Genomic DNA, 19,827 nt, shown 5'->3' on the forward strand with positions numbered 1-19,827 from the left:
GTGTATCGACTACCGAGAGTTGAACAAACTTACCATCAAGAACCGCTACCCACTACCGAGAATCGACGACTTATTTGATCAACTACAAGGCTCGTCTGTTTATTCAAAGATTGACTTACGTTCCGGGTATCATCAAATGCGGGTGAAAGAAGATGATATTCCAAAGACTGCTTTCAGAACACGTTACGGTCATTACGAGTTTATGGTCATGCCGTTTGGTTTAACTAATGCACCAGCTGTGTTCATGGACCTTATGAACCGAGTGTGTGGACCATACCTTGACAAGTTTGTCATTGTTTTCATTGATGACATACTTATTTACTCAAAGAATGACCAAGAAAACGGTGAACATTTGAGAAAGGTGTTAGAAGTATTGAGGAAGGAAGAATTGTACGCTAAGTTTTCAAAGTGTGCATTTTGGTTGGAAGAAGTTCAATTCCTCGGTCACATAGTGAACAAAGAAGGTATTAAGGTGGATCCGGCAAAGATAGAAACTGTTGAAAAGTGGGAAACCCCGAAAACTCCGAAACACATACGCCAGTTTTTAGGACTAGCTGGTTACTACAGAAGGTTCATCCAAGACTTTTCCAGAATAGCAAAACCCTTGACTGCATTAACGCATAAAGGGAAGAAATTTGAATGGAATGATGAACAAGAGAAAGCGTTTCAGTTATTGAAGAAAAAGCTAACTACGGCACCTATATTGTCATTGCCTGAAGGGAATGATGATTTTGTGATTTATTGTGACGCATCAAAGCAAGGTCTCGGTTGTGTATTAATGCAACGAACGAAGGTGATTGCTTATGCGTCTAGACAATTGAAGATTCACGAACAAAATTATACGACGCATGATTTGGAATTAGGCGCGGTTGTTTTTGCATTAAAGACTTGGAGGCACTACTTATATGGGGTCAAAAGTATTATATATACCGACCACAAAAGTCTTCAACACATATTTAATCAGAAACAACTGAATATGAGGCAGCGTAGGTGGATTGAATTATTGAATGATTACGATTTTGAGATTCGTTACCACCCGGGGAAGGCAAATGTGGTAGCCGATGCCTTGAGCAGGAAGGATAGAGAACCCATTCGAGTAAAATCTATGAATATAATGATTCATAATAACATTACTACTCAAATAAAGGAGGCGCAACTAGGAGTTTTAAAAGAGGGAAATTTAAAGGATGAAATACCCAAAGGATCGGAGAAGCATCTTAATATTCGGGAAGACGGAACCCGGTATAGGGCTGAAAGGATTTGGGTACCAAAATTTGGAGATATGAGAGAAATGGTACTTAGAGAAGCTCATAAAACCAGATACTCAATACATCCTGGAACGGGGAAGATGTACAAGGATCTCAAGAAACATTTTTGGTGGCCGGGTATGAAAGTTGATGTTGCTAAATACGTAGGAGAATGTTTGACGTGTTCTAAGGTCAAAGCTGAGCATCAGAAACCATCTGGTCTACTTCAACAACCCGAAATCCCGGAATGGAAATGGGAAAACATTACCATGGATTTCATCACTAAATTTCCAAGGACTGCAAGTGGTTTTGATACTATTTGGGTAATTGTTGATCGTCTCACCAAATCAGCACACTTCCTACCAATAAGAGAAGATGACAAGATGGAGAAGTTAGCACGACTGTATTTGAAGGAAGTCGTCTCCAGACATGGAATACCAATCTCTATTATCTCTGATAGGGATGGCAGATTTATTTCAAGATTCTGGCAGACATTACAGCAAGCATTAGGAACTCGTCTAGACATGAGTACTGCCTATCATCCACAAACTGATGGGCAGAGCGAAAGGACGATACAAACGCTTGAAGACATGCTACGAGCATGTGTTATTGATTTCGGAAACAGTTGGTATCGACATCTACCGTTAGCAGAATTTTCCTACAACAACAGCTACCATTCAAGCATTGAGATGGCGCCGTTTGAAGCACTTTATGGTAGAAAGTGCAGGTCTCCGATTTGTTGGAGTGAGGTGGGGGATAGACAGATTACGGGTCCGGAGATTATACAAGAAACTACCGAGAAGATCATCCAAATTCAACAACGGTTGAAAACCGCCCAAAGTCGACAAAAGAGCTACGCTGACATTAAAAGAAAAGATATAGAATTTGAAATTGGAGAGATGGTCATGCTTAAAGTTTCACCTTGGAAAGGCGTTGTTCGATTTGGTAAACGAGGGAAATTAAATCCAAGGTATATTGAACCATTAAAGATTATTGATCGTGTCGGACCAGTAGCTTACCGACTTGAGTTACCTCAACAACTCGCGGCTGTACATAACACTTTCCACGTCTCGAATTTGAAGAAATGTTTTGCTAAAGAAGATCTCACTATTCCGTTAGATGAAATCCAAATCAACGAAAAACTCCAATTCATCGAAGAACCCGTCAAAATAATGGATCGTGAGGTTAAAAGACTTAAGCAAAACAAGATACCAATTGTTAAGGTTCGATGGAATGCTCGTAGAGGACCCGAGTTCACCTGGGAGCGTGAAGATCAGATGAAGAAGAAATACCCTGTAACGACCCGCACTTTTTCGATCATTCTATACTTATAAGATTAATATTTACATAAATTAAACCTTACCAACATGATAAGCAATCCAAATTGTTGAGACTTATGTTTTTGAAAAGAGTTTTACACAACGTTTGACCGTCTAGTTTGACCGATGATATCACGAACTATACAATATATGATAATTATACATACATATTTAACATGATCTAAGGATGTTTTAATATCTCATTTTGTATTAATAACAAAAAGTCATAAGTATATTTTGAAACTACTAACTTAAGTTTTCAAAACAATAACCATACGTAACGTTAATTGACATAAATACTGATGATTTATAATGTTTATACATATATCGTATAAGTAATGTATTTAATCATTTTTAAAGGGCTTTTATACATAAAACAATATAAGTATATTTACAAAAGATAGTTATATTTGAATTCTCGTTCCGTTTCCTCAATAATCCTATACGTATATCTAGGGTACTATACACAGCTTCTAGAAGTATTTACTATTGGTATATACCAATAGAAATCTTCAATTATTGGAATAATATGTCATTCATGACATAATAAATTTTAACTTATCTTAGATATTTTCACTAAAAACCAAATTTTCAAGCCTATAAATAAGCACCATTTCTAACTCATTTTTACACATTCATTTTCCAAATTTTACTTCCAATTTTCACACACACTTGCAAGAACTCTCTCAACTTTTATTTTACTACTTCTTTCCAGCAACTTTACATTTTAAACTTGAGGTAAAAACTCTACTTCAGCTCTTTTTCAATTCATATATTTATAGCTATATATATATAAGAGTTTATAAACTAGAACATAGTTTGAATGATTTCAAACTTGTTTGCAAACTAAATAGATCCTTCTAACTTAACTTTTAAAATACTCCAAGACCTGTAATATAACTTAAATATATGCTAATTTAACAAGGTATAACTTGGTTTTTCAAAGATTATCTTAAAAACTGTTTTTACGACGTCGGAGTGCCACCGGGGGCTGTTTTGGGTTGGATAATTAAAAACCATCTTAAACTTTGAATTGGAGGTTTATTTTCTGGAAAAATGATTTTTACTATGAATATGATAACACATAAAAATTTCATGATTTAACTCAAAGTATAAGTATTTTTAGAAAAATAATCATTTAAGGTTGTTTACATGATGGAAAATGATCAACTTCATAAGTATCACTAAAGTTTGACCTATGACCTGTGATTTCGAATACAAACTAAGGTATTTACAGTTCATAGTCTTAAAGAGGGACTCGATCCAAGGAAGTGGCAAGTTGAATCAATGAAAACGGAGTTGTAACGAAGAAACTATGACCGAAACAAAATCGGATATCCAAGACTAGTTTAGCCACGAAAATAATTGGGAAAAATTAAATAAATCACATCTTTTTAAGTTAACATGATATTTTATATATATGTACTTATAATTCAATTTTATATGGTTCAGGATCACCCGTAAACAACACGAGAAGATTAATCATAAGATCCCATGATTGTACGCAACACGTCATTTGACAACACCGGTACTTTATGTACGCAACACGTCATTTGACAACACCGGTACCGTGGGTCAAGATTAATCTCGACCAATACATATACGATGGGGTTTTATTTATTTCGTTGGGGGTTTTATTTATTTCATTGCGGGTATATTAAACATCTAAAAATGAACCATTAAAATTAAATTACTAACAACGAACTGCTAACTACGGACTAAGGAATTATTCAAAGTATTAAAAGTATAACAAGTATATATATGTGACGTTTGTTTAAAAAGAAAAGGTATTGATATATTATATATGGATAGGTTCGTGATATCAACCGGAGACCAAGTCAAATTATATATATCTTCAAGACGAAAGTGAGTATATAGTCCCACTTTTAAACTCTAAATATTTCGGGATGAGAATACATGTATTTTATGTTTTACGTTATGGACACAAGTAACTGAAAAATATATTCTACGTTGAGTTGTACCACTGGCATACTTCCCTGTAGCTTGGTAACTGTTATTTACAGCGGTATTGTAAACGTGAATCCTGTTGATAGATCTATCGGGCCTGACAACCCCAACCGGACTGGACGACCAGTATTCAACGGTTGCACAGTACTTCGTTTCGTGACTACACTTGGTACGGTGTAGTAAGATTTCATAATAAAGGGAATATGCGACGTGATTAAATGTTAAGTATGGTTACCAAGTGCTCAACCACTTAGAATATTTTTATTAAACTGTTTATATACGAAATCTTGTGGTCTATATATATATATATATATATATTGCTGCCGGCATTAAACCTATATCTCACCAACTTTATGTTGACCTTTTAAAACATGTCTATTCTCAGGTGATTACTAAAGCTTCCGCTGCATTATGTTGAATTTGAGCAGGATCTTGCGTACGCATATTTGTGTCAAAAATAAAACTGCATACCCAAGGATTTGTGTAGTAAAATATGCTCGAAATCGTGTTGTTATCATTATATGTAAAGTTTGTAAGTCGAAGATTATCGCTAAATGATAATCATCTTTTTATTGTCTAAAGCTTGTAACAAAAATAATGGTTATGGTTTGTAATGTATAATATATGCAGTTTCTCTTTTAAAAATGTCGCATATAGAGGTCAATACCTCGCAATGAAATCATACGTTATCTAGCACGTTCTTATGGTTAAGGACGGGTTATGACATGTGGTATCAGAGCGGTGGTCTTAGCGAACCAGGTTTGCATTAGTGTGTCTAACTGATAAGTCGTTAGGATACATTAGTAAGTCTGGACTTTGACCGGGTCTGATTTCAAAAACCATTGCTTATCACTGTTGGTTAAAATTTATATGTAAATATTATGTAGTACTAATGAGTTAGTTGTGGTGTGATAGATGTCGGGCTCAAAACTTATTATCACATTCAGCGACTCCGAATCAGAATCTTCAGATGGTGTTCCAGTCATTAACCTATCCGATGACGAAAATAATATCTTTGGGGAAGACTCACAAATTCCGGATGAACCAACTATAGAAAATCTGGAAAGTGAACCCGAGGAGGAAAGTGAACCCGAGGAGGAAAGTGAACCCGAGGAAATTACGAAAGACAAGTTCGAACAAGGAAAGAAACGAAAAGCTAATGAATTAGAAAATTCAAATCCCGAGTTTAGGGAGGATGATGTGGCACCAACTCCACTAAACACTACCACCCCTATTCCCGCTATTCCTATTCGTGCTGTCCCGGCATCTAGTTCTTCAGCCCCACCGCCAAAATATAGGCAGACAGCTAGGATAAGCGTTAGGCCATTCATTGGAACTAAACGTCCTAGAAAATAGACCAAACGATGCGCTGCCGTATTAAACCATGGGATCATATAATGTTTTGTATAATATTATTAGTGTGGTTTGCTTAATGTTCGATGTAAGATAAGCATATGTAAAATAGTGAAGTATGAAATGCAATAATTTTCCATGGTTAAGTATTATTTAGATTGTAGTAATTGGTTCGGTACTAAGCTATTAAGTATGAACATTAACGGGTAGGTACTACCCTAGATATAATTATAAAACGCTAATAAGAAGAAAAGGCTTTTATAATAATACCTGGTTCATATTATTAACAAGCTATAATGTACTATAAATACACACTACATCTATAATAATCCATGTGAATAATTATTTTCTTTCATTAGGAAATGGCGCGATTGAATCGAATGACGGAACAAGAAATCCAGGAACTCATCAATCAGCGAGTGAACGACAGAATGTTATGGGTCGAGGCTGCAAGAGGTGCTGCAGTTAACCCAAATCCTCGTGTGGGGTGCACTTACAAAACTTTTCAAGCTTGCAAGCCCTCATCATTCAGTGGAACAGAAGGACCAATCAGTTTAACCCGGTGGATAGAAAAGATGGAGACTGTGTTTAAAATCAGTGGTTGTGTTGAAAAGGACATGACCAAGTATGCATCGTGCACTTTACAAGATAGTGCACTCACGTGGTGGAAAAATTATGTGAAGGCTGTAGGAGGAGATGTAGCTTATGATACTCCGTGGGAAGAATTCAAAACAATGTTAATCAACGAATATTGTCCAAGGAACGAGGTTAGGAAGTTGGAAGATGAGTTACGAAGTCTGAAGGTTATTGGTACTGAAATCACCAACTACAATCAGCGATTCATGGAATTAGTTTTGCTATGTCCTGAATTGGTTCCAACCGAAAAATGGAAGATTGAAATGTACAAAGATGGTTTACCCAAAAAGGTCAAGGCAAACGTTACAGCATCAAAACCTAAGACAATTCATGAAGCTATAACCATGGCAAACGAGCTAATGGATCAGGTCATTTTGGATAAGAAAGCATTCAATACTAATGTGAAGGTATCAGGTAACAAGAGAAAGTGGAATGGAAGCTATGATCGAGGTAATCAACAACAAACTTTTAAGAAACAAGAAACCCCGAAAGGTGCGGGTAGTGGTTCAGGTTTTGGTTACAAAGGACAAAGTCCTTTATGCAACCGATGTCACAAACATCACTTTGGTTACTGTAGTGTGGTATGCAACAAATGTAATCGACAGGGTCATCTTGCTGAAGATTGTAGGGCTCTCGTTACGAATACAAATGGTGCCAAGACTCCTGCCACCAACGCAAATAGAACTGCTTTGGCTACCATTACTTGTTTTGGGTGTGGAAAACAAGGCCACTATAAGAGCCAGTGCCCGAATCCGGAGAAGAATGTCGGACCTGCACGTGGGAGAGCATTTATCATTAATGCTAGAGAGGCACGTGAAGACCCGGAGCTTGTTACGGGTACGTTTACCATTAATAACTTATCAGCATCTATTATATTTGATACTGGTGCCGATAGAAGTTACGTGTGTAGAAATTTTTACACTAAATTGAATTGTTCATCATTACCTCTAGATGCTAAGTATATGATTGAGTTAGCTAATGGTAAACTAATTAAAGCCGATAAAATTTGTCGTGATTGTGAAATAAATTTAGCCGGAGAAACGTTTAAAATCGACTTAATACCCGTAGAATTAGGAAGTTTTGATGTAATAGTCGGCATGGACTGGATGTCCAAAGTAGGAGTTGAAGTTGTGTGTGCCAAGAAGGCAATTCGCATTCCTTGTAAGGATAAAATGCCGGTGATGATTTATGGAGAGAAGGGTGATTCAAAGCTAAAACTCATTAGCTGTTTGAAAGCCAAGAAGTGTTTAGAAAAGGGATGTTATGCTATTCTAGCACATGTTAATAAAGTCGAAAAGAAAGAGAAGTGTATCAATGACGTGCCTGTGGCAAGAGATTTTCCTGAAGTTTTTCCGGAAGAGTTGCCGGGATTACCTCCATTTAGATCTGTAGAATTTCAAATAGATTTAGTACCAGGAGCTGCACCAGTGGCTCGTGCGCCATATAGACTTGCACCGTCCGAGTTAAAAGAACTTCAAAGTCAGTTAAAAGAATTACTGGATCGTGGATTCATACGACCAAGTACTTCACCGTGGGGAGCTCCAATTTTATTCGTCAAGAAGAAAGACGGATCTTTCCGAATGTGTATAGATTATCGTGAATTAAATAAGTTAACTATCAAGAATCGGTATCCACTACCGAGAATTGACGACTTATTTGATCAACTCCAAGGATCATGTGTGTACTCGAAAATTGACCTAAGATCGGGCTATCATCAATTACGTGTCAAAGAAGAAGATATACCGAAAACTGCTTTTCGGACACGTTATGGTCATTACGAATTTTTGGTCATGCCGTTTGGGTTGACAAATGCGCCAGCTGTATTCATGGACCTCATGAATCGAGTTTGTAGTCCATATTTAGATAAGTTTGTTATTGTTTTCATTGATGACATTCTTATCTATTCCAAGAGTGAGCAAGAGCATGAGCAGCATTTAAGGTTGATATTAGAGTTGTTGAGAAAAGAACAGCTATATGCTAAATTTTCTAAATGTGCTTTCTGGTTGAAAGAAGTGCAATTTCTTGGCCACGTTGTTAGTAGCAAAGGAATTCAGGTTGATCCAGCAAAAATTGAAGCCATTGAAAAATGGGAGACTCCTAAGACACCAACGCAGATACGCCAATTTTTGGGTTTAGCCGGTTATTATAGAAGGTTTATTCCAGATTTTTCCCGAATAGCTAAGCCGTTGACAGCGTTAACGCAAAAAGGGAAGAAATATGAATGGACCTCTGAGCAGGAGAGTGCATTTCAATTACTGAAAAAGAAGTTGACTACGGCGCCTATTTTATCGTTACCAGAAGGGAACGATGATTTTGAAATATATTGTGACGCTTCGCGACAAGGTTTTGGTTGCGTTCTTATGCAACGGAAGAAAGTTATTGCATACGCATCCCGACAATTAAAGATTCACGAGCGGAATTATACGACGCATGATCTAGAATTGGGAGCAGTCGTGTTTGCATTGAAGATATGGAGACACTACTTGTATGGAGTTAAATGCACTGTGTTTACTGATCATAAAAGCCTTCAACATATTTTTGATCAGAAACAGCTGAACATGAGGCAACGTAGGTGGGTCGAGTTAATAAACGACTATGATTGTGAAATTCGTTATCATCCCGGGAAAGCGAATGTGGTGGCTGACGCTTTAAGCAGAAAGGAACGAGAACCAATTCGAGTACGAGCGATGAACATAAAAATTCGCATGAATCTCAACTCACAAATCAAAGAAGTTCAACGAGAAGCACTTACTAAAGAAAATATAGGAAATGAAATAATGAAGAAGTATGAGAAGCAACTCGTTATGCGGGAAGATGGAATTCGATATTTTGCAAACCGTATTTGGGTACCAAAGTTGGGTGGATTAAGGAAGTTAATATTGAATGAGGCACATAAGACAAGATACTCGATACATCCTGGAGTTGGAAAGATGTATCAAGATCTTAAGACGCATTATTGGTGGCCTAATTTGAAGACAGACGTTGCAACATATGTTGGGGAATGTTTAACTTGTTCCAAAGTCAAAGCAGAACACCAGAAGCCGTCAGGATTACTTCAACAACCAGAAATCCCAGAATGGAAATGGGACGGTATTACCATGGATTTCATCACGAAGTTACCAAAGACTGCCTGGGGATACGACACCATTTGGGTGATTGTTGATCGTCTCACCAAGTCTGCACATTTCTTGCCTATAAAGGAAACGGATAGAATGGAGAAACTATTACGATTGTATATAAAGGAAGTTGTTTCAAGGCATGGAATACCTATTTCCATTATATCCGATCGTGATAGTAGATTTACATCAAAGTTCTGGCAATCACTACAGGAGGCCCTAGGAACTCGTTTGGATATGAGCACCGCATATCATCCGCAAACGGACGGGCAGAGTGAAAGAACAATTCAGACTCTTGAAGACATGCTCAGGGCATGTGTTGTAGTGACCCGAACTTTTCCATGTTTATATATATTAATTGAGATTGATATTTACATGATTAAATATTTCCAACATGTTAAGCAATCAAACTTGTTAAGACTTGATTAATTGAAATATGTTTCATATAGACAATTGACCACCCAAGTTGATCGGTGATTCACGAACGTTAAAACTTGTAAAAACTATATGATGACATATATATGGATATATATATATATAGTTAACATGATACTATGATAAGAAAACATATCATAAAGTATATTAACAATGAACTACATATGTAAAAACAAGACTACTAACTTAACGATTTTTAAACGAGACATATATGTAACGATTATCGTTGTAAAGACATTTAATGTATATATATCATATTAAGAGATATTCATACATGATAATATCATGATAATATAATAATTTAAAATCTCATTTGATATTATAAACATTGGGTTAACAACATTTAACAAGATCGTTAACCTAAAGGTTTCAAAACAACACTTACATGTAACGACTAACGATGACTTAACGACTCAGTTAAAATGTATATACATGTATTGTTTTAATATGTATTTATACACTTTTGAAAGACTTCAATACACTTATCAAAATACTTCTACTTAACAAAAATGCTTACAATTACATCCTCGTTCAGTTTCATCAACAATTCTACTCGTATGCACCCGTATTCGTACTCGTACAATACACAGCTTTTAGATGTATGTACTATTGGTATATATACTCCAATGATCAGCTCTTAGCAGCCCATGTGAGTCACCTAACACATGTGGGAACCATCATTTGGCAACTAGCATGAAATATCTCATAAGATTACAAAAATATGAGTAATCATTCATGACTTATTTACATGAAAACAAAATTACATATCCTTTATATCTAATCCATACACCAACGACCAAAAACACCTACAAACACTTTCATTCTTCAATTTTCTTCATCTAATTGATCTCTCTCAAGTTCTATCTTCAAGTTCTAAGTGTTCTTCATAAATTCCAAAAGTTCTAGTTTCATAAAATCAAGAATACTTTCAAGTTTGCTAGCTCACTTCCAATCTTGTAAGGTGATCATCCAACCTCAACAAATCTTTGTTTCTTACAGTAGGTTATCATTCTAATACAAGGTAATAATCATATTCAAAATTTGGTTCAATTTCTATAACTATAACAATCTTATTTCAAGTGATGATCTTACTTGAACTTGTTTTCGTGTCATGATTCTGCTTCAAGAACTTCGAGCCATCCAAGGATCCATTGAAGCTAGATCCATTTTTCTCTTTTCCAGTAGGTTTATCCAAGGAAATTAAGGTAGTAATGATGTTCATAACATCATTCGATTCATACATATAAAGCTATCTTATTCGAAGGTTTAAACTTATAATCACTAGAACATAGTTTAGTTAATTCTAAACTTGTTCGCAAATAAAAGTTAATCCTTCTAACTTGACTTTTAAAATCAACTAAACACATGTTCTATATCTATATGATATGCTAACTTAATGATTTAAAACCTGGAAACACGAAAAACACCGTAAAACCGGATTTACGCCGTCGTAGTAACACCGCGGGCTGTTTTGGGTTAGTTAATTAAAAACTATGATAAACTTTGATTTAAAAGTTGTTATTCTGAGAAAATGATTTTTATTATGAACATGAAACTATATCCAAAAATTATGGTTAAACTCAAAGTGGAAGTATGTTTTCTAAAATGGTCATCTAGACGTCGTTCTTTCGACTGAAATGACTACCTTTACAAAAATGACTTGTAACTTATTTTTCCGACTATAAACCTATACTTTTTCTGTTTAGATTCATAAAATAGAGTTCAATATGAAACCATAGTAATTTGATTCACTCAAAACGGATTTAAAATGAAGAAGTTATGGGTAAAACAAGATTGGATAATTTTTCTCATTTTAGCTACGTGAAAATTGGTAACAAATCTATTCCAACCATAACTTAATCAACTTGTATTGTATATTATGTAATCTTGAGATACCATATACACGTATACAACGTTTCGACCTATCATGTCGACACATCTATATATATTTCGGAACAACCATAGACACTCTATATGTGAATGTTGGAGTTAGCTATACAGGGTTGAGGTTGATTCCAAAATATATATAGTTTGAGTTGTGATCAATACTGAGATACGTATACACTGGGTCGTGGATTGATTCAAGATAATATTTATCGATTTATTTCTGTACATCTAACTGTGGACAACTAGTTGTAGGTTACTAACGAGGACAGCTGACTTAATAAACTTAAAACATCAAAATATATTAAAAGTGTTGTAAATATATTTTAAACATACTTTGATATATATGTATATATTGTTATAGGTTCGTGAATCAACCAGTGGCCAAGTCTTACTTCCCGACGAAGTAAAAATCTGTGAAAGTGAGTTATAGTCCCACTTTTAAAATCTAATATTTTTGGGATGAGAATACATGCAGGTTTTATAAATGATTTACAAAATAGACACAAGTACGTGAAACTACATTCTATGGTTGAATTATCGAAATCGAATATGCCCCTTTTTTATTAAATCTGGTAATCTAAGAATTAGGGAACAGACACCCTAATTGACGCGAATCCTAAAGATAGATCTATTGGGCCTAACAAACCCCATCCAAAGTACCGGATGCTTTAGTACTTCGAAATTTATATCATATCCGAAGGGTGTCCCGGAATGATGGGGATATTCTTATATATGCATCTTGTTAATGTCGGTTACCAGGTGTTCACCATATGAATGATTTTTATCTCTATGTATGGGATGTGTATTGAAATATGAAATCCGGTGGTCTATTATTATGATTTGATATATATAGGTTAAACCTATAACTCACCAACATTTTTGTTGACGTTTAAAGCATGTTTATTCTCAGGTGAATATTAAGAGCTTCCGCTGTTGCATACTAAAATAAGGACAAGATTTGGAGTCCATGTTTGTATGATATTGTGTAAAAACTGCATTCAAGAAACTGATTTCGATGTAACATATTTGTATTGTAAACCATTATGTAATGGTCGTGTGTAAACAGGATATTTTAGATTATCATTATTTGATAATCTACGTAAAGCTTTTTAAACCTTTATTTATGAAATAAAGGTTATGGTTTGTTTTAAAAATGAATGCAGTCTTTGAAAAACGTCTCATATAGAGGTCAAAACCTCGCAACGAAATCAATTAATATGGAACGTTTTTAATCAATAAGAACGGGACATTTCAGTTGGTATCCGAGCGTTGGTCTTAGAGAACCAGAAAATTTGCATTAGTGTGTCTTATCGAGTTTGTTAGGATGCATTAGTGAGTCTGGACTTCGACCGTGTTTTCTTTAAAAATGATTGCTTAACATTTTTGTTGGAAACTATATATTTTTAACATATGAATATTATGTGATATATTAATCTCTTAACGTGTTTGATATTATGTGATAGATGTCTACCTCTAGAACAAGTCCCATTGACTCACCTAATAATAATGAAGAGTCAAATGTAAATTGGAATGATTTGTGGACTGATTCACAAGTTCCCGAAGAGGAACCGGAAGAAGAGTCGGAACCGGAAGAAGAATCGGAACCGGAAGAAGAATCGGAACCGGAAGAAGAATCGGAACCGGTGGGGGAAATAATAAAACGGTTAAGTAAAAGAGAATCCTCAACCAACCGACCAAGGTTAATTATGGTCAATGGTGTTTCCACCAAGGAAGCAAAATATTGGGAGGATTACCAATTCTCCGATGAATCGGATTCCGACGAGAATTCCGATGATGTTATAGAAATTACCCCAACTGAATTTAAAAAGGCAAAAGAAAATAATAAGGGAAAGGAAATAAAAATAGAGAAATCTAATTCCAACCCCGATGAACTTTATATGTATCGTCAACCCCCGAAGTTCTTAAGTTGTAACAATGACCCGGGAACCTCTAAACCACCAGGTTTTTCTAAACCAATGTGGACAACGACGGCTCGTATTAGGGGAATATCATATATCCCTAGAAACTTGGCAAAACGAACCAAAACCGAAGAAGAAGAAACGAGCGAGTCGGAATAAGATAGTTGTATTCGTGTGGTGTAATATATGTAATATAGTGTTCTTATGCTTTATGATATATGTAAAAATTGCTTGTATTAATAAGTATTTTTTTATGAATCTAACTCTTGTCTATTTTGCAGTTTAAAAACACAAAATGGATAGACAACCCAATATTTTAAGAGACCTACCCGGAGACATGATTGATGAAATCTTGTCTAGAGTCGGCCAGAATTCCTCGGCACAACTATTTAAGGCGAGATCAGTTTGTAAGACATTCGAAGAACGTTCCAAGAATGTCTTGGTTTATAAGAGACTTTCGTTTGAAAGATGGGGGATATCACATTGGGAAACCCATAAGTTACGATGTGTTTACTTTGACGCATATATTGCGGGGAACCCAAATGCTATTTTACGCAACGGGTTAAGAAATTATTTTGACTCAATATATCCGAATATTGGACTTCGTGATTTAGAAAAAGCGGCTAGCATGCAACATAAAGAAGCATGTTATGCTTACGGATTAGTAATGTTCGCTTCTCACCAAAGTGAGAACAAGAACATCGGGCTACAACTATTAAACAAAACGTTTCCACAAGTGACGGAGTCGGTAATTGGGGTAAGAAATGAGGTTTTTAGATTATTACGGGACTGTTGGACATTACGTAACCCTCGTCCCTTTGATGACGTTACAACACACTGTCTTATCAACGGCCATAACGGTTATGTTGCACAAGACCAAGGATGGGAAGTAGTCCTAGTAAAACCAGAATGCATGACTTGTTTCTGGACGTATGAATTACGTCTCTTTATTGCCTTTGCCGAACGACTTGTGTACTAGCTAGAATTGTCTTCACAACTATCTTGTATCAAAGTTATTGTGTGCTATATTTCATGCTTTATGTAAAATAAGCGGTATTGTAAGTTTGTAAAATATTGTATAAAAGTTTGAACGCGAAATATTATTACAATCAGTTTTTCATATAGAATTGTAGTAGTTGAATTGTATATTAGCTACTAAGTATGAACTTAACGGGTAGGTACTACCCGAATTTAAACTTATAAAACGCTAATATGAAGAAAAAGCTTTTATAAATGAGTTCATATTATGCTACGAAATACTATTAACTACTCTTAATATTCTGTATGATTAACTTGTTCCATTTGACTATTTTGAAGGAAATGGCACCGACTACTCGACACACCGTGAATATGAATGAAGAGGAATTCCGTACTTTTCTAGCTTCAAACATAGCCGCGGTGCAGGCTGCGCTACATACCAACAATAACCTTGGATCTGGCAGTACAGGAAATCGTGTAGGATGCACCTACAAAGAATTCACTGCCTGCAAACCTTTGGAATTTGATGGAACCGAAGGACCGATCGGATTGAAACGGTGGACCGAGAAGGTCGAATCGGTGTTTGCCATAAGTAAGTGTACTGAAGAGGACAAAGTGAAGTACGCTACGCATACCTTCACAGGTTCTGCATTAACATGGTGGAATACCTATCTAGAGCAAGTGGGACAAGACGATGCGTACGCACTACCGTGGTCAGCATTCAAGCACTTGATGAACGAGAAGTACCGTCCCAGAACCGAGGTCAATAAGCTCAAGACCGAACTTAGAGGGTTACGAACCCAAGGATTTGATATTACCACGTACGAAAGACGATTCACAGAATTGTGCCTATTGTGTCCGGGAGCATTCGAAGATGAGGAAGAGAAGATCGACGCGTTTGTGAAAGGATTACCGGAAAGAATCCAAGAAGATATAAGTTCACACGAGCCCGCCTCCATACAACAGGCATGTAGAATGGCTCACAAACTAGTGAACCAGATTGAAGAAAGAATTAAAGAACAGACTGCTGAAGAGGCCAATGTGAAGCAAGTCAAAAGAAAGTGGGAGGAAAACGGTGATAAGAATCACCAATACAACAACAACAGCAATTACAACAATAATCGCAACAATTATCCCAACAATCGCAACATCAATCGCAACTACAACAAACGGCCCAACAACAACAACAACAACAACAACAACTACAACAATCATCCCAACAACAATAATAACCGCAACAACAACAACAATCAGAAGCAGCTATGCCAAAGGTGTGAAAAGAATCACTCGGGGTTCTGCACCAAATTTTGCAACAAGTGTAAAAGAAATGGTCATAGCGCGGCGAAGTGTGAGGTCTACGGACCAGGGGTTAATAGAATGAAAGGAACAAATGGTGTCGGAACGAGTAATGGCGGAGCAAGTAGTGTCGGAGCAAGTTATGCCAATGTAGTTTGTTATAAATGTGGAAAACCAGGCCACATTATTAGAAATTGCCCGAACCAGGAGAACACGAATGGACAAGGCCGTGGAAGAGTTTTCAATATTAATGCGGTAGAGGCACAGGAAGACCCGGAGCTTGTTACGGGTACGTTTCTTATTGACAATAAATCTGCTTACGTTTTATTTGATTCGGGTGCGGATAGAAGCTATATGAGTAGAGATTTTTGTGCTAAATTAAGTTGTCCATTGACGCCTTTGGATAGTAAATTTTTACTCGAATTAGCAAATGGTAAATTAATTTCAGCAGATAATATATGTCGGAATCGAGAAATTAAACTGGTTAGCGAAACATTTAAGATTGATTTGATACCAGTAGAGTTAGGGAGTTTTGATGTGATAATCGGTATGGACTGGTTGAAAGAAGTGAAAGCGGAGATCGTTTGTTACAAAAATGCAATTCGCATTATACGAGAAAAAGGAAAACCCTTAATGGTGTACGGAGAAAAGGGCAACACGAAGCTACATCTTATTAGTAATTTGAAGGCACAAAAACTAATAAGAAAAGGTTGCTATGCTGTTCTAGCACACATCGAGAAAGTACAAACTGAAGAAAAGAGCATCAATGATGTTCCCATTGCAAAAGAATTTCCCGATGTATTTCCGAAAGAATTACCGGGATTACCCCCACATCGATCCGTTGAATTTCAAATAGATCTTGTACCAGGAGCTGCACCAATAGCTCGTGCTCCTTACAGACTCGCACCCAGCGAGATGAAAGAACTGCAAAGCCAATTACAAGAACTTTTAGAGCGTGGTTTCATTCGACCAAGCACATCACCATGGGGAGCTCCTGTTTTGTTTGTCAAGAAGAAAGATGGTACATTCAGGTTGTGTATCGACTACCGAGAGTTGAACAAACTTACCATCAAGAACCGCTACCCACTACCGAGAATCGATGACTTATTTGATCAACTACAAGGCTCGTCTGTTTATTCAAAGATTGACTTACGTTCCGGGTATCATCAAATGCGGGTGAAAGAAGATGATATTCCAAAGACTGCTTTCAGAACACGTTACGGTCATTACGAGTTTATGGTCATGCCGTTTGGTTTAACTAATGCACCAGCTGTGTTCATGGACCTTATGAACCGAGTGTGTGGACCATACCTTGACAAGTTTGTCATTGTTTTCATTGATGACATACTTATTTACTCAAAGAATGACCAAGAACACGGTGAACATTTGAGAAAGGTGTTAGAAGTATTGAGGAAGGAAGAATTGTACGCTAAGTTTTCAAAGTGTGCATTTTGGTTGGAAGAAGTTCAATTCCTCGGTCACTTAGTGAACAAAGAAGGTATTAAGGTGGATCCGACAAAGATAGAAACTGTTGAAAAGTGGGAAACCCCGAAAACTCCGAAACACATACGCCAGTTTTTAGGACTAGCTGGTTACTACAGAAGGTTCATCCAAGACTTTTCCAGAATAGCAAAACCCTTGACTGCATTAACGCATAAAGGGAAGAAATTTGAATGGAATGATGAACAAGAGAAAGCGTTTCAGTTATTGAAGAAAAAGCTAACTACGGCACCTATATTGTCATTGCCTGAAGGGAATGATGATTTTGTGATTTATTGTGACGCATCAAAGCAAGGTCTCGGTTGTGTATTAATGCAACGAACGAAGGTGATTGCTTATGCGTCTAGACAATTGAAGATTCACGAACAAAATTATACGACGCATGATTTGGAATTAGGCGCGGTTGTTTTTGCATTAAAGACTTGGAGGCACTACTTATATGGGGTCAAAAGTATTATATATACCGACCACAAAAGTCTTCAACACATATTTAATCAGAAACAACTGAATATGAGGCAGCGTAGGTGGATTGAATTATTGAATGATTACGACTTTGAGATTCGTTACCACCCGGGGAAGGCAAATGTAGTAGCCGATGCCTTGAGCAGGAAGGACAGAGAACCCATTCGAGTAAAATCTATGAATATAATGATTCATAATAACATTACTACTCAAATAAAGGAGGCGCAACAAGGAGTTTTAAAAAAGGGAAATTTAAAGGATGAAATACCCAAAGGATCGGAGAAGCATCTTAATATTCGGGAAGACGGAACCCGGTATAGGGCTGAAAGGATTTGGGTACCAAAATTTGGAGATATGAGAGAAATGGTACTTAGAGAAGCTCATAAAACCAGATACTCAATACATCCTGGAACGGGGAAGATGTACAAGGATCTCAAGAAACATTTTTGGTGGCCGGGTATGAAAGCCGATGTTGCTAAATACGTAGGAGAATGTTTGACGTGTTCTAAGGTCAAAGCTGAGCATCAGAAACCATCAGGTCTACTTCAACAACCCGAAATCCCGGAATGGAAATGGGAAAACATTACCATGGATTTCATCACTAAATTGCCAAGGACTGCAAGTGGTTTTGATACTATTTGGGTAATAGTTGATCGTCTCACCAAATCAGCACACTTCCTACCAATAAGAGAAGATGACAAGATGGAGAAGTTAGCACGACTGTATTTGAAGGAAGTCGTCTCCAGACATGGAATACCAATCTCTATTATCTCTGATAGGGATGGCAGATTTATTTCAAGATTCTGGCAGACATTACAGCAAGCATTAGGAACTCGTCTAGACATGAGTACTGCCTATCATCCACAAACTGATGGGCAGAGCGAAAGGACGATACAAACGCTTGAAGACATGCTACGAGCATGTGTTATTGATTTCGGAAACAGTTGGGATCGACATCTACCGTTAGCAGAATTTTCCTACAACAACAGCTACCATTCAAGCATTGAGATGGCGCTGTTTGAAGCACTTTATGGTAGAAAGTGCAGGTCTCCGATTTGCTGGAGTGAAGTGGGGGATAGACAGATTACGGGTCCGGAGATTATACAAGAAACTACCGAGAAGATCATCCAAATTCAACAACGGTTGAAAACCGCCCAAAGTCGACAAAAGAGCTACGCTGACATTAAAAGAAAAGATATAGAATTTGAAATTGGAGAGATGGTCATGCTTAAAGTTGCACCTTGGAAAGGCGTTGTTCGATTTGGTAAACGAGGGAAATTAAATCCAAGGTATATTGGACCATTCAAGATTATTGATCGTGTCGGATCAGTAGCTTACCGACTTGAGTTACCTCAACAACTCGCGGCTGTACATAACACTTTCCACGTCTCGAATTTGAAGAAATGTTTTGCTAAAGAAGATCTCACTATTCCGTTAGATGAAATCCAAATCAACGAAAAACTTCAATTCATCGAAGAACCCGTCGAAATAATAGATCGTGAGGTTAAAAGACTTAAGCAAAACAAGATACCAATTGTTAAGGTTCGATGGAATGCTCGTAGAGGACCCGAGTTCACCTGGGAGCGTGAAGATCAGATGAAGAAGAAATACCCGCATCTATTTCCAGAAGATTCGTCAACACCTTCAACAGCTTAAAATTTCGGGACGAAATTTATTTAACGGGTAGGTACTGTAGTGACCCGAACTTTTC

This window comes from Rutidosis leptorrhynchoides, chromosome 9 (assembly GCF_046630445.1).
Source record: "Rutidosis leptorrhynchoides isolate AG116_Rl617_1_P2 chromosome 9, CSIRO_AGI_Rlap_v1, whole genome shotgun sequence".
Lineage (NCBI taxonomy): Eukaryota > Viridiplantae > Streptophyta > Magnoliopsida > Asterales > Asteraceae > Rutidosis > Rutidosis leptorrhynchoides.